At 34.0% G+C, this 12687-nt stretch overlaps 2 long non-coding RNA genes across 5 annotated transcripts; one reads left to right on the top strand and one right to left on the bottom strand.

The window, feature by feature from the left end:
• Positions 1–3009: 3009 nt before the first annotated feature.
• On the bottom strand, positions 3010–4393 carry LOC130459796 (uncharacterized). The gene is made up of 2 exons (XR_008919422.1): positions 3356–4393; positions 3010–3274 (listed from the first exon to the last, which is right to left on the bottom strand). It is a non-coding gene; the product is annotated as an uncharacterized lncRNA (long non-coding RNA).
• A 3436-nt stretch (positions 4394–7829) lies between these two features.
• On the top strand, positions 7830–12133 carry LOC110776464 (uncharacterized). 4 transcript variants are annotated; one of them, XR_008919421.1, is made up of 4 exons: positions 7830–7989; positions 10270–10561; positions 10801–10873; positions 11887–12133. It is a non-coding gene; the product is annotated as an uncharacterized lncRNA (long non-coding RNA). The 4 variants fall into 4 exon arrangements; XR_002530142.2 differs by having other exon boundaries at positions 10801–10890; XR_002530141.2 differs by lacking the exon at positions 10801–10873.
• The last annotated feature ends 554 nt before the right edge of the window (positions 12134–12687 follow it).

Here is a 12687-nt window from a genome sequence, read left to right as displayed (position 1 = left end):
CTGATCGTTGGCCCGTTCATCTGCTGGAAAAGACAACAATAGAAGACGCCATTAATTTGAGCTTGAAAGCGCAGCGTCCATCGGAGCAGATCAAGGAAGTTAACAATACTGTTTTTTTTTCTTGTTTAAAGAGAGAGAAAATATGAGAATGAAGATGGATAATGGAAGTGGCGAAGGAGATTGAAAAAAAATGATTGAGGGAATGTTGAATTTCAAATTATTTTTATGCGATAATGAGTTTTTGTGATCTGATTCTTCATCACCTTGGGCTTCAAATATAAGATCCAAAACATTAACTTTTTGTTTGAATTTGACTGTTAAGTGTTGCTTCTGCACAATTTGGATTTAATTTCCGTTTTAATTGCATGGAAATATTTAGGAATTGTTTAATTTGAAATATAAATTATAAGGAGTATCTTCCCATACAATATTGGAATTTTGAAATGATGGATTTAAAGTTTTTGTTTTTCACAAACAAATTATTTGGAATTTAACGCCAGAATTTGAAATTAAGGAATTGGAATTTGTCATTTGAAATGAAATATTCATATCCAAAAACTACCTAAAGTTATGTGCAAACGACATCTAGGATATATTTGTTTGCTCGTTTTGTTGTTTGTAGGCTATCAAAGTTAGAGGAAGTATATTTTTGCATATCTGATATGTGCTTGCAAATGCATATCATAGCAAAAGACAAAATAGAAAAAAGAAAAAAAGGAAATTGAATGGTACTTTTTTTTACAGAATGGTACTTTTTTTTAACATGAATGGTAATTCATTTTTTCCCTATTTTGTCTTTTAGCTATTTGTCTTTTGCTCTGATGTGTGTTGCCACACATATCAGATATCCGAAAATACTTCATCATCAAAGTTATGCATTAGCAAACCAATGGATGACCAAAAAGAGTTTCATCAAATAAAATAAAATTTCTCTCTCTTACATTTTACTTATGACCAAATCTCATTCCCAATCATGACTATAACCCCCAATGGATAATAAATTAAGAGTAGTTATCTTTTACTTTTTTTCTACTTTTATATTAGGATTTTTTGGATAAAACCACCTTTTAAAGTTCAACTTTTTGAAAAAACCACCTTATATGTTTTTTTTAAATAACCACCTTTTATGTTCAAAGTTTTAGAAATCACCACCAAATACTAACGTTCGTCTACAATTCCGTCTATGGGGCCCACAACCAACGACCCAAAATTAATTTTCCCTCCTCTTTCTCTTCCTTCTTCCTCCCATTGAACAGAGCCTCCATTGTCAAACCTCTCTCCAAAAATTTGCTCAAAAATTCGCAACCTTACACTCAATTCTCTCCTAAATTTTCAAGTACAATTCATTGGCAATCAATTTTCGGCGCTTTCCCCCAAAAATCAACATGGTTCGCGTGCTTAAACAGGTAAATTGAAATTAGGGTTCTTAAATTGGTGAATTTGGGGGTTTTCCAATTTGGGGATTTTAACTCAATTGATTGTTGCAGGTTGATGGACCACGAGAGTATTGTTATTCCGGAGCTCCTGTGGCAATTAATTAGTAAAAAAAATTCTGGTTTTATTGATTATGAACCCTAAAAAATTGATTTGTTAAAATTGATGCTATTTGGTTGATTAAAATATAATTTGGGTGTTTTTCTATGAATAAACAATGAAATTAATTTGTAATTGGCTTGTTGCACATGAAATTAGTTAAATAATCATTGATTTATGTAATATGCTTGCCTTTAATTTGCCCCTTATTATCCAACATTGTAGGTGTTCCTGCACCAGCACCACCTAGATACAAGGTACAACCTGGTAGGCCAAAGGAAAACAAGAGGAGACTGGAAGCAGGGGAGAAACAAGGGAAAGGGAAGAAGGCCAAGGGAGACCAACATACCCAGGTTGAGCACCCTAAAAGACCAAAAAAACAAAACAAGTGTGGGAAGTGTGGTGGACTTGGTCACAACATAACAACTTGCAAGAAGGATGTTGCACCTGATCAACCAGCTTACAAAGGGAAGGGTGGTAGGCCAACATCCAACACTCCATGGGTTGCTGAACAGAGAATAAAGAAGGAAGAAAGGGTACTTAAGGTTGCTGTAGCTGCAGCTGCATGTGCAGGAACTTCAAGTCAGCCCCAATCCCAAGTAACCCAAACACAACAGTCCCAAACTCATCAACACCAGTCCCAAACTCAGCCACAACAACCTAGGACTAAATTACCAGTGAGGAGGAACATTCCTTCTAATTTGTAGTTTGTAGTTTGTAGTTTCTAGCATTTGCAATGCCTTGAAGTGTAATTTTGCTATTTTCATAACAACACAACAACTGGTGGTAATTTTGCTAATTTTGACTTAGTATTATGACAATTAATCAAATTAACGCCTTGGTAATCTTGTTTTTAAGTTGTTCTTGTTCCTGGTATTATTGTTCTTGCTTCTGGTATTGGTGGTGATTGCTGCTGGTATTGTATTTGTTCTTGCTGCTGGTGTTCTTCTTCTTGCTGCTGGTGTTGTTCTTCAGTTGTTGATGTTGTTACAATTGTTGCATCATGTCAGAATAGGCAACACAACCAAAGTTGACTTAGGTTGACTTTGGTCAATCAACTTTGGTTGATAAATTAGTTGTGCTATGGAGATGTTGATATTGCATTGTTGTAAATGTTCTTGTTGGTTGATCAGGTGAGAATGGCAAATGTAACCATGGTTGACTTATGTTGATTAATGTTGACTTTGGTGAGGAAGGTCCACATTAGTTCGCTTTTAATTGTTTAACACCTTCCCAAGTAATAATGACTCAATCTTTGATCGTGTACGATTCTTTGAATATTTATCATTACTTTTCAACCATCATTTAGGTGTCGAATAATTGAAGGGTTTAGGAGAGACCATAACCAATTTGGAAAGTTTTGAGTTGACGGAGTTTAGACCTAAAAAAATAGAAAAATGACAAGATTTACGATAATTGTAGCAACTTATTTGCCTCTTCATTAATCCTTGTTGATGCGAAATTACAACGGAAAGGTAACACAAAAATATTCATTCATTGATTCATACGATATTACATTTCCATCAATACACTAAATCAATTCGCTCAAACCATCCTATATTCGGATCATTAACGACACCACTAATCCAAGAACTACTTAAATAAAATCACAACACCAAATACAATAACTACAAACATTAGGCAACACATGAATAACTACAAACATTAGGCAACACATGAATAACACCATATGAATTGCCACAGGAGCTCCGCAATAACAATACTCTCGTGGTCCATCAACCTGCAACAATCAATTGAGTTAAAATCCCCAAATTGGAAAATCCCCAAATTCAACAATTTAAGAACCCTAATTTCAATTTACCTGCTTAAGCACGCGAACTATGTTGATTTTTGGGGGCAAGCGCCGAAAATGGATTGCTAATGAATTGTACTTGAAAATTTGGGAGAGAATTGAGTGTAAGGTTGCGAATTTTTGAGCAAATTTTTGGAGAGAGGTTTGACAATGGAGGCTCTGTTCAATGGGAGGAAGAAGGAAGAAAAAGAGGAGGGAAAATTAATTTTGGGTCATTGGTTGCGGACCCCACGGACGAAATTGTAGACGGACGTTAGTATTTGGTGGTGATTTCTAAAACTTTGAACATAAAAGGTGGTTTTTTAAAAAAAAAAAACATATAAGGTGGTTTTTTCAAAAAGTTGAACTTTAAAAGGTGGTTTTATCCAAAAAATCCTTTATATTACTAATAACAAAAAATAAAAATAAATAAACAATGTTATTTCCACTTGTCCTCACTACCTTTTATGCCCAAGAGTTAGTTTTGGTGATGGGCATGACCAGGTCATGCTTCTCTCTCTTCCCTACTTCTTATCTCTCATATTTCTTTATTCTTTTTAATGCTCTCTCCCTCCTAATGACCAAGCCATGACCAATGGTTGAGTACACTAAGCAGTGCATCGTCTGATCTCTCTACGCAAGTGGACCGTGCAAAATTTTACACTAAATGGCAAGCGTTGTTGTCGACATGTTCTGTTATACTCGTATCAAACTAGTATTTACGTAAGCAATGTGTGTGTGACATTTTACTCCCTCCATATTTTTTAAGTGATACACTTTGATCGCCACATAAATTTAAAAGGTTTGAGTTTAATTTTTTAAAATAATATGTAAGTGGGTCAATTATTTATTTAGAGGGTTAATAGTAAGTCAATTATTTGGGGGATTGCAAGGGGATGTGTGAGGGATTATTTTGATCAGTATAAAAAGTTTTCTAAATGTTGATTTTCATGAGATTAACAAATTGTTTTGACAAAATGCTAAAAGCACACAATCTAACCTAGACAAAAAGAAATATATGTGCACCAAATGACTTGATTTTTTACAATCCAACACTCAAGGGAAGCCACTTAGAGTTCATGACTAATTATACCTTGGTTTTGTACATTAAATACTTAGAAAAATTGAACACCCTACGACTTAGAATATTGTACATCTAAAGATTAGCCACCAAACAATTTATAGCCCGTTTGGAAAGAATAAAAATAACTCGGATTAAGGCATTGGAAAAGAGATCCGGATTCAGGAACAAAACACTTATTCAGATTAACTAAGGTGTATGTAAATTCAATACAATAATCATTTTCATGCAACAATCCTAACATGATTCTATTAGGCTAGTTGAACATAATTGATTTAAAACATTTGAATTAGAAATTGGTGATTACTTGTATTAAGTCAAATTAATGAAAAACTAGTCCGAATGTCAACAAATTTATTTTAAAATTAATATTTTAATAAAAATAGGTATATTTATCTCTTTAGTTATTACCCCTAATTTCAATTCTTTAAAACATAAACTTTATTCTCCTTCTTAAATTAAACTCATTTAATGTAATATTGGAGGTTGAGTATTTCCTCCGGTACTTCTGTCAAATGCTTTGAATGACAAAAATATCAAACCATTTTAATTGTATGAGTTATAACTTTTCATCTTCACCAATATGATTACCGTCAATCGCTTCATCAACCCATCATCAACTCCATAAATACTACCAATTTTACACTTCGCGAGGTAATTATCATGTTCATCGTGTCTAGGATCCCATTAGGGAGTAGTTTTATTTAACTATGTGCTAAGTGTAGTATATTATATTTGTGTAATTTAGGTACAAAGTGTTTACAAGGTAAGGATGTTTTTTACTACTTTTATGTACGGAGTAACTATTTTTACTTGAAACTATGTACTACATTATGCTACGCTCATAACTTTAATTAAGAGGTAGTACTTTTATGTATCATTTTGCCATTTACGATATTATTATCGGATTTTTTATGTGTTAATGCACCAAATTCCCTCTAATATTTTCCAAATGCACCAAATACCCCTTACGTTTTAAAATATAACACAAAATGTTCGTAAGACTAACAGGCGTTAAGTCTCCATTAGCGTATGTTTACCATTTTACCCTTAATCAACCATTTTATCTATTAATTATAACATCTATACTAATATATTAAAAGGTGTTGAGAAAAATGTCTATGTGTCACGTAGTACTCTTCCCTTTGCGCCACATCATTCACTCACCAAATGAATGGCATATCATAAACAACCAAAAATCAACACGTACAATAAGGTTCGAACTCCAGACCTCAAGTGTGGATGATAACTCTCATTACCATCTTTACCAACAACTAATTGTGGTTTATCTCTTCACATTAATTTATAAATGAATGTTAACATGAAGTCTAAAACAACTAAATTTTTATGTGACTTTTTATTTTCTATCGACTATTTTGGGAAAAAAACAATATTAAAGAATTAGGACAACCATGAATAGACATTATGTCATAAGTCTCATAAGCATCAACTACATAAATGCTTTGCATTGCTGTATATATCTAATTTGGTGTTTATTAATTTGAATCACTTTGTTCCACTAGAAAACAAATTATACAAATTGTAAGATGATGTAATTGAAAAATTATTTCCCATGATAAACGACGTAGTGTGTTTGTGTATTTGGCGAACTGGATGGATACTTTTCACTTTATGGTATACATGTATTTTATCAAATATCGAGCTTAAGAAAATTCTAAAATTTTAACTATTCAATGTAGCAATCGGGGCATCGCCCGGGCCACACACTAGTTAACCCTTAATTTAAGTAATTAAACCCAAAAAATTATAAATTAATCCAAAAAACATCAATTAACCCCAAAACTTTTGTTGGGGAATTCTTCTTCACTTTTGTTGTTCTTCTTCTTCACTTCAATTCGCCATCATCTTCATCTTATTCTTTCTCATATCTAACTACCATAGAAACCATTATTACCACTCAATCCCGTAATTAATTCAACAATTACTCTTCCTATTCCATACTTCATCAGAAAACCAAGCTGGAAAAAAAATTACTTTTAAAATTCAATTTAGGTTACCAAAATAATTTAATTACCTAAATAAATAAATTTTAAAAATACCTGAATAATTAAATTCAAGGAGGCGAACATGGAGGGTGAGGGCGGCGAGTCGCCTGCAGGGGTCAGACTTTCTAAGCGGCGAGGTTGTTGTTGGCTTCTGATATGGGCTGTCGCATTTTCCAATGACTCTCCACTATCTGGGCTCGTTTTTTGGCCTTCAATCTGGGCTCATGGTTGTGAAGTCGATTGTTAGAGATCAGGGTGGTTGGCTTTGATCTGGGCTTGTGGTTGTGAAGGCGACTAACGGCGGGTCGGCGGCGTTGGATTGTTTGAGCGGCGAGTTAGAGAAATAATTTGGAGCTTGGGATGGTTGTGACGAAGAGAGAGAAAGGAACTGATCGAGAGACTGCCATGGGGGAGAGAGGGGGCTTGGGGTGGTTGCGGATTTGGTGGTTCTGGGTGGTGGTTTTGGTCGCTCGGTTTTTTAGGATTTCATTTGTGATGTGATTATGATGATATGATGGCGAGGAAGATAAAATAATTTTTTTGGTGGAGGATTGGAGATGGAAGAGAATCCATAGAAGGAGAAGAAAGGAAAGAGAGTTGAGAGACTGCCATGGAGAAAGAGAGATGAGCAAAGTAAATAAAAAAATAAATTAGGAAAATAAACAAAATAAATAAAATAATAGGAAAATAATAAAAATTAGAGGCTATGTTAACAGAAAAGTTAATGAAATGGACGAAAATTGCTCATTAAGGACATTTTGTGTTATTTTTTAAAACGTCATGGGTATTTGGTGCATTCGGGAAACATTAGGGTTATTTGGTGCATTAACGCAAACCTCGGGGTCATTTCATGAAAAATCCGTAATTAGAGGCTATGTTAAAGGAAAGTTAACGGAATGGACGTAAAATGCTCATTAAGGGCATTTTGTGTTATTTTTTAAAACGTCATGGGTATTTGGTGAAATCGGAAAACATTAGGGGTATTTGGTGCATTAACGCAAACCTCGGGGTCATTTCTTGAAAATTCCGTATTATTATTACTACTTGTCGATTTCGAAAGTTAAATGGATATTATGAAGGGGTTATTGCAAAACTTGACTTTAAATAATTTGGTTAGAGTACTTGGGATATTGTCAGAGTGTACGTTGGACGTAATTTGGGATAATATGGGTTGATTCATGTTTCGTTATTATATACTAGTCTTATATGCACGCGATGCGTCTGAAATTATATTAGAAAAAAATATGTTATTATATATATATATATAATCAGCATCCGGTGAGAACCACCCCTTAAGATGAGAACTGTGAACTAATCTCAGCCGTCGATCAAATCAATCTAACGATCCACATCTCACCCGAACAAATCAAAAAAATAAGGGTAATATGGTAATATTGCATTGTTGAACGACCTCTTCCCCACACAATAGCGAATCCATAATTCTCTCTCTTCATTGAGTTTTCTCTCTCCTCTTGCAAATCCTCTCTACTCTTGGGCTTTATCTTCTTCAACATTCTCGTTGTTCTTGCAAATATCTCCAACTTTTTTTTGCAACTCTCTTCCAATTAATTTGTCAGGTACGTATTTTATTTTTTGGATTTTGTTTCAGTTTTTGTTATTTTAATTTCTATCTCTTCATTGAATTAGTATGCAGTTGTTCTTCGATTTTGCTAATTATTTTGTTGTTGTTATTCAAATTTTTATGTTCATGTATTTGATTTGTATTCAATTTGGTTTTCGAATAATGTTTTGTTCCCTTATTCATGTTCCTTATCTTGTTTTGTTGATATTATCGATTGATTTTACAAATTAGGGTTTTGAATCCGTGTTTGTTTATTTAATTCCGTTAAATTAGTGTTTTCTATTGATTAAGTTTTGTATTATTCAAATCGAATGTATATTTGTCAAAGCAATAATTGAGTCATCTTAGCACCACTCTAGAGCCAATGAAGATCTGACATTAAAAAAAAGGGAGGATTAGGGGAAACCATGGTATTAGGAGAAGTATAACAGATGGATGCTCCCAGCTCTGCAAGTTTGATTTACGTTGTTGTATATAAGTAATTATAACCTTTATAAATCACATGATGCCAATTGGGGGGACAGTTTGGCTGTTAATATTGCAAATTCTGGCCATCTTGATCCCGAAGAATCACCTGAAATATGCAGGTGAGTTGTAATTGCCTCTAAACTGTTCAGTTGTTAAAGTGTTTGATCAGATTAGTTTTGAGCATACACTATGTCTGTTTTATTAAAAAATTGACATAGGTTTTCATCTGTAATTGTTGTCTTATTTTGGCGGCCTAACTGCAGTGTCTAACGTATTGACTTGGAGCCATATTCAGTTTTGAGAGGTATATGGATGCACTGTAAATTGAGGAGTCCATCAGTCTCTGTAGTCTGTAGCATTTGATGACTACAAATAGGGATTATAGGTGGGAGAAAAAAGGTGAATGCATACCTATACTTGAAAGTTCTACCCATCTTGGGTAGTGGGATGAGAATGGAACTATGGATACAGTCATACTCACCCGCCTAATCCCCGCGCTAGAGCCATTAATAGTGGATTTTTAGTTTTATATCCAAAGTTGTTTGTATTTAGATGTATTAAGTGACAATCCTTGAGTATTAGTGAGTATTTGAGGTTGTAGTGGGGGTGGTATGGTGGATATATTTATGTTCTTTTATATGTTGTAGCAGTCTTGTTTGCAAACGAGGTTTTAGTTCTATTGGAGGCAGCCTTTGTTCTGACCAACCAGACACCCACGTTCAGATCTGCTGGTTATGCAGGTCTGTTTGCACTTGGCAGTAGCTAGTTATTGTAGACCTGATGCATGATGTTCGATCTGAAGTCAACTGTTCAAGGTTGAATTATGTAACAGGTCGATACATGTTTGTTTTTGCTGCTTGTTGTTGTCTGCGTCTGAGTAGTTCATGGTCAATTTGAGCTATTAGTTTTTAAGAAGATATTACAATTCAAGTTTCATTAGTATTTTGTTTACATTTAGAGGGATTTAGTCTACATTTAGGGGGATTTAGTTTACTTTCGCTCAATTCAGTTACTTTATCTGTTTTTGTCAACACACCACGTTATGATGGGTTATGTGTGGTGCTTAGTCTGTTATGCTAAGATAGGTTCCTGAATGATAGGTTGGTTTTGTGGCCTCTGTTGGAGTTTCTTAACTACTTTTGCATTTTTTTCTTCTTTACTTCGACAGTCAATTTACTCTACTTATTATCAGATAGCAATAAGAGTACACAATCACATAGACACGTAGCAATAGCTTTATTGCATTTATCAAGGTTTTTACTTTTTGTATTATTTTATTTACGTTTAATATGAAAACCTTTACTTTTGAATTGATTATATTTACTTTTATGGGTCTTCTATCTACTTTTAAATTTAACAAAAGGAAAAATATGTGAATGTATTCTAGTTATCCCGAATCTATGTTTAGATAATAACCTACTAGCTCAATTGGAAAGCATTGTGCAAAAGCGCAAAAGATGTGGGTTCGAATCCCACGTGGATTTATCTTTGTGTGTTGGATAAGAGAGTTGTGCAAATGCGCAAATATGAAACTCATCCTACAATTCCAACCCACTAACGCAGCTTCCTGAAACAGAAATTGAACATATTAAACCTTTTGTTCTGATCAGATGCAACCTTTGTTCTTATCACCTAGGCAACCGCGTACTTATCTGTTGGCAGTAGCTAGTTGATGTAGACTTGATGCAGAATGTTTAATTATTATTTTGTTCACTTTTGGAGGTATTTAGGTTACTATTAGAGATATTAAGTTTACTTGTGGTTAATTTGGTGTATGTCAAACCAAGCTGATATTGTTGTTGTTCAGGTGAACCCTCTGCTTAACACTACAAACTGAATACAGATGCAGCTGTAACCAAAGAAGGAAGTGTCAAGCATTCTTTTAGGCTCGTATTGATGTCAAGAGACTCAAGACCACTGGACCAGTGTCGATTCTACCCTGAGTATGTTCATTGAGAACCTAACTTTGACCTGGAGGTCCCTACTGTTGGGCATACTTTAAACCTGGATTAGAATAGGATCTATGCAAGTGAGGATGTAAAGAATGCAGTTTTTGACTTTCAGGATTCAAAGGCGCCTAAGGCCTGCTGGCTATTCCAGTAAGTTTTTCAAATCTTCTTGGGACACTGTTGGTAAATACATTTAGAACATTTCTATTTACTTTTGAGATTTTTTAATTTACTTATGAGTTAGTATTATTTACATTTGATTTTTTAGTATACATATGCTTAATTTTGAGATTTACTTTTGAGTTCTTTCGATTTAGTTTTAAGTTCTTTTTATTTACTTTATGAATAATTTTGATGAACAATGTAACAAATGAGTTGATTGGCTTCAGGGAATGGATGTGATGCATTGAATCTTATCACAAAACCTACTAGCTCAATTGGTATATCATTGTGCAAAAAGATGTGGGTTCGAATCCCACGTAGGTTCATTTACTTTTGAGTTTCCTTTATTTACTTTCGAGTCTATATTGTTACTTTTTAGTCTCCTTTATTTACTTTTGAGTCTATATTGTTTACTTTTGCTGAACTGGACAAAAACTAACTCAACGAGCATTGGAGCGCTTGCAACAGGTCTGCAGACCCTCAAAATTTTCTGCAACACTAAACATACCAACAGAAAAAATACTGATTTCATTTCTCAAACAAACAAAAAAGAAACTAACAATCTGCGAATGTTTACTTTTATATTTTCTTATTTACTTCTAAGTACTTTTAATTTACTTTTGAGTAATTTTAATTTACTTTTGAGTTTCTTATCCATTTTTGAGTTTTTTTTACGCATATGAATCACCAACTTATGTAGGAGTTGAACCTACATCCATGTGCAATGGCACATTGCTCTCCTATTTGAGCTAATAGGTTTCGGCTTAATATTTAAGAAAAAAAATTAAAACCAAAGTTCCGTTATCATTTTTTTTACTTTTACATAGATTAAATTTACTTTTAGAGAGATTTAGTTTACTCTTGCACAAATTAGTCTCTTTATCTGTTTGGCCTGGTTTGGTCAAAACACCATCTTAATTATATTCAAAGATGCCAAATGTAAAAGTTATGGAAAAGGCTCATAAGTATTCATATCCAGACTTACAAAAGAATTTACTTCTAAGCATAATTATCGAAAGTAGATAATTAACTCTGAAAAGTAAAATGGAACTAATTTTAAAGTAAATGGAACTGATTTAAGTAATTCACATAAACAAAATCTCAAGTTGCTTAAAAGTAGATAAATGACTAAAAAAAATAAATGGAACTAATTTAAAAGTAAAGATTACAAACAAAATCTCATCTTTATCGCTTTCCTTTGTAGAGGCCTTGCTAGCTAGTTGCCATGACTGATTTCAAATTAACTATGAAATTCCATCGAATTAACATGAATTTTTATTACCTACATTGAGTAGTGAGTACTCTCTTTGCAGATTCAACAAGAAATTGTTGGTATTAAACCAGGGCTAGGAAGCCGCTGGACAGGGCGAGACACTCAACATGTGGGAGTTTCAATCAAATTCATGGAAGCCAAAATAAGAAAGTAAACAGGGCTTATGATGCTACTTTCGCGCTAGTTAAAGCTGCAAAGGAGTCATGTATAAGTAGCTTTAACGAATGCTGTAATACTAATACTAACATTAATACTTCAATTGATATGGATTATATTGCAATCTCCAATATAGGGCCAAACCAGAGATTTTAGCCTTAACAAAACCAGAGAGCTAAAAAAATCAGTGTACAGAATAATGGGGGAAAAGAGAACAACACACAAACAGGTATTTTTCATTTGTCCAGAGGAATTGAGGAGTTTAGCACCTTAGACGCGCCTAGTGAGACGTACAAGAACACAGAGAGCGATGCTAGCTCCGACTTGTTTGAGATCGAGTGCCTTTCGTGTACTTCCAACCCAGTGAATCAGATGCCTAGGCTAGTAGTACCCTCTGATGGAAGTACAACCCCAAACAACTCGATATACACCTAACGAGGATAGCATCGAGTAGAGTGTTGTAACTGCTAGTGCTGCTGATTTCTCAGTTGCTTCTGATTTCGAGGACCACATATCGAGGAAATTACACTCAGTACTCCAGCATAGGATAATAACCTCAAAATCAAGTTTAACTGCTTCTAAAACAGCTAATTCCAGTTTTACACACAAATTTTCTCTAGAATAGTTTATAAATCAGCTAATTCCAGAACCAAAACTGACTATCAAGATTCAAAAGTAAACAAAA

The sequence above is a fragment of the Spinacia oleracea genome, chromosome 4, assembly GCF_020520425.1.
Source record: "Spinacia oleracea cultivar Varoflay chromosome 4, BTI_SOV_V1, whole genome shotgun sequence".
NCBI lineage: Eukaryota > Viridiplantae > Streptophyta > Magnoliopsida > Caryophyllales > Amaranthaceae > Spinacia > Spinacia oleracea.
This window is presented reverse-complemented; position numbering and strand designations above follow the sequence as displayed.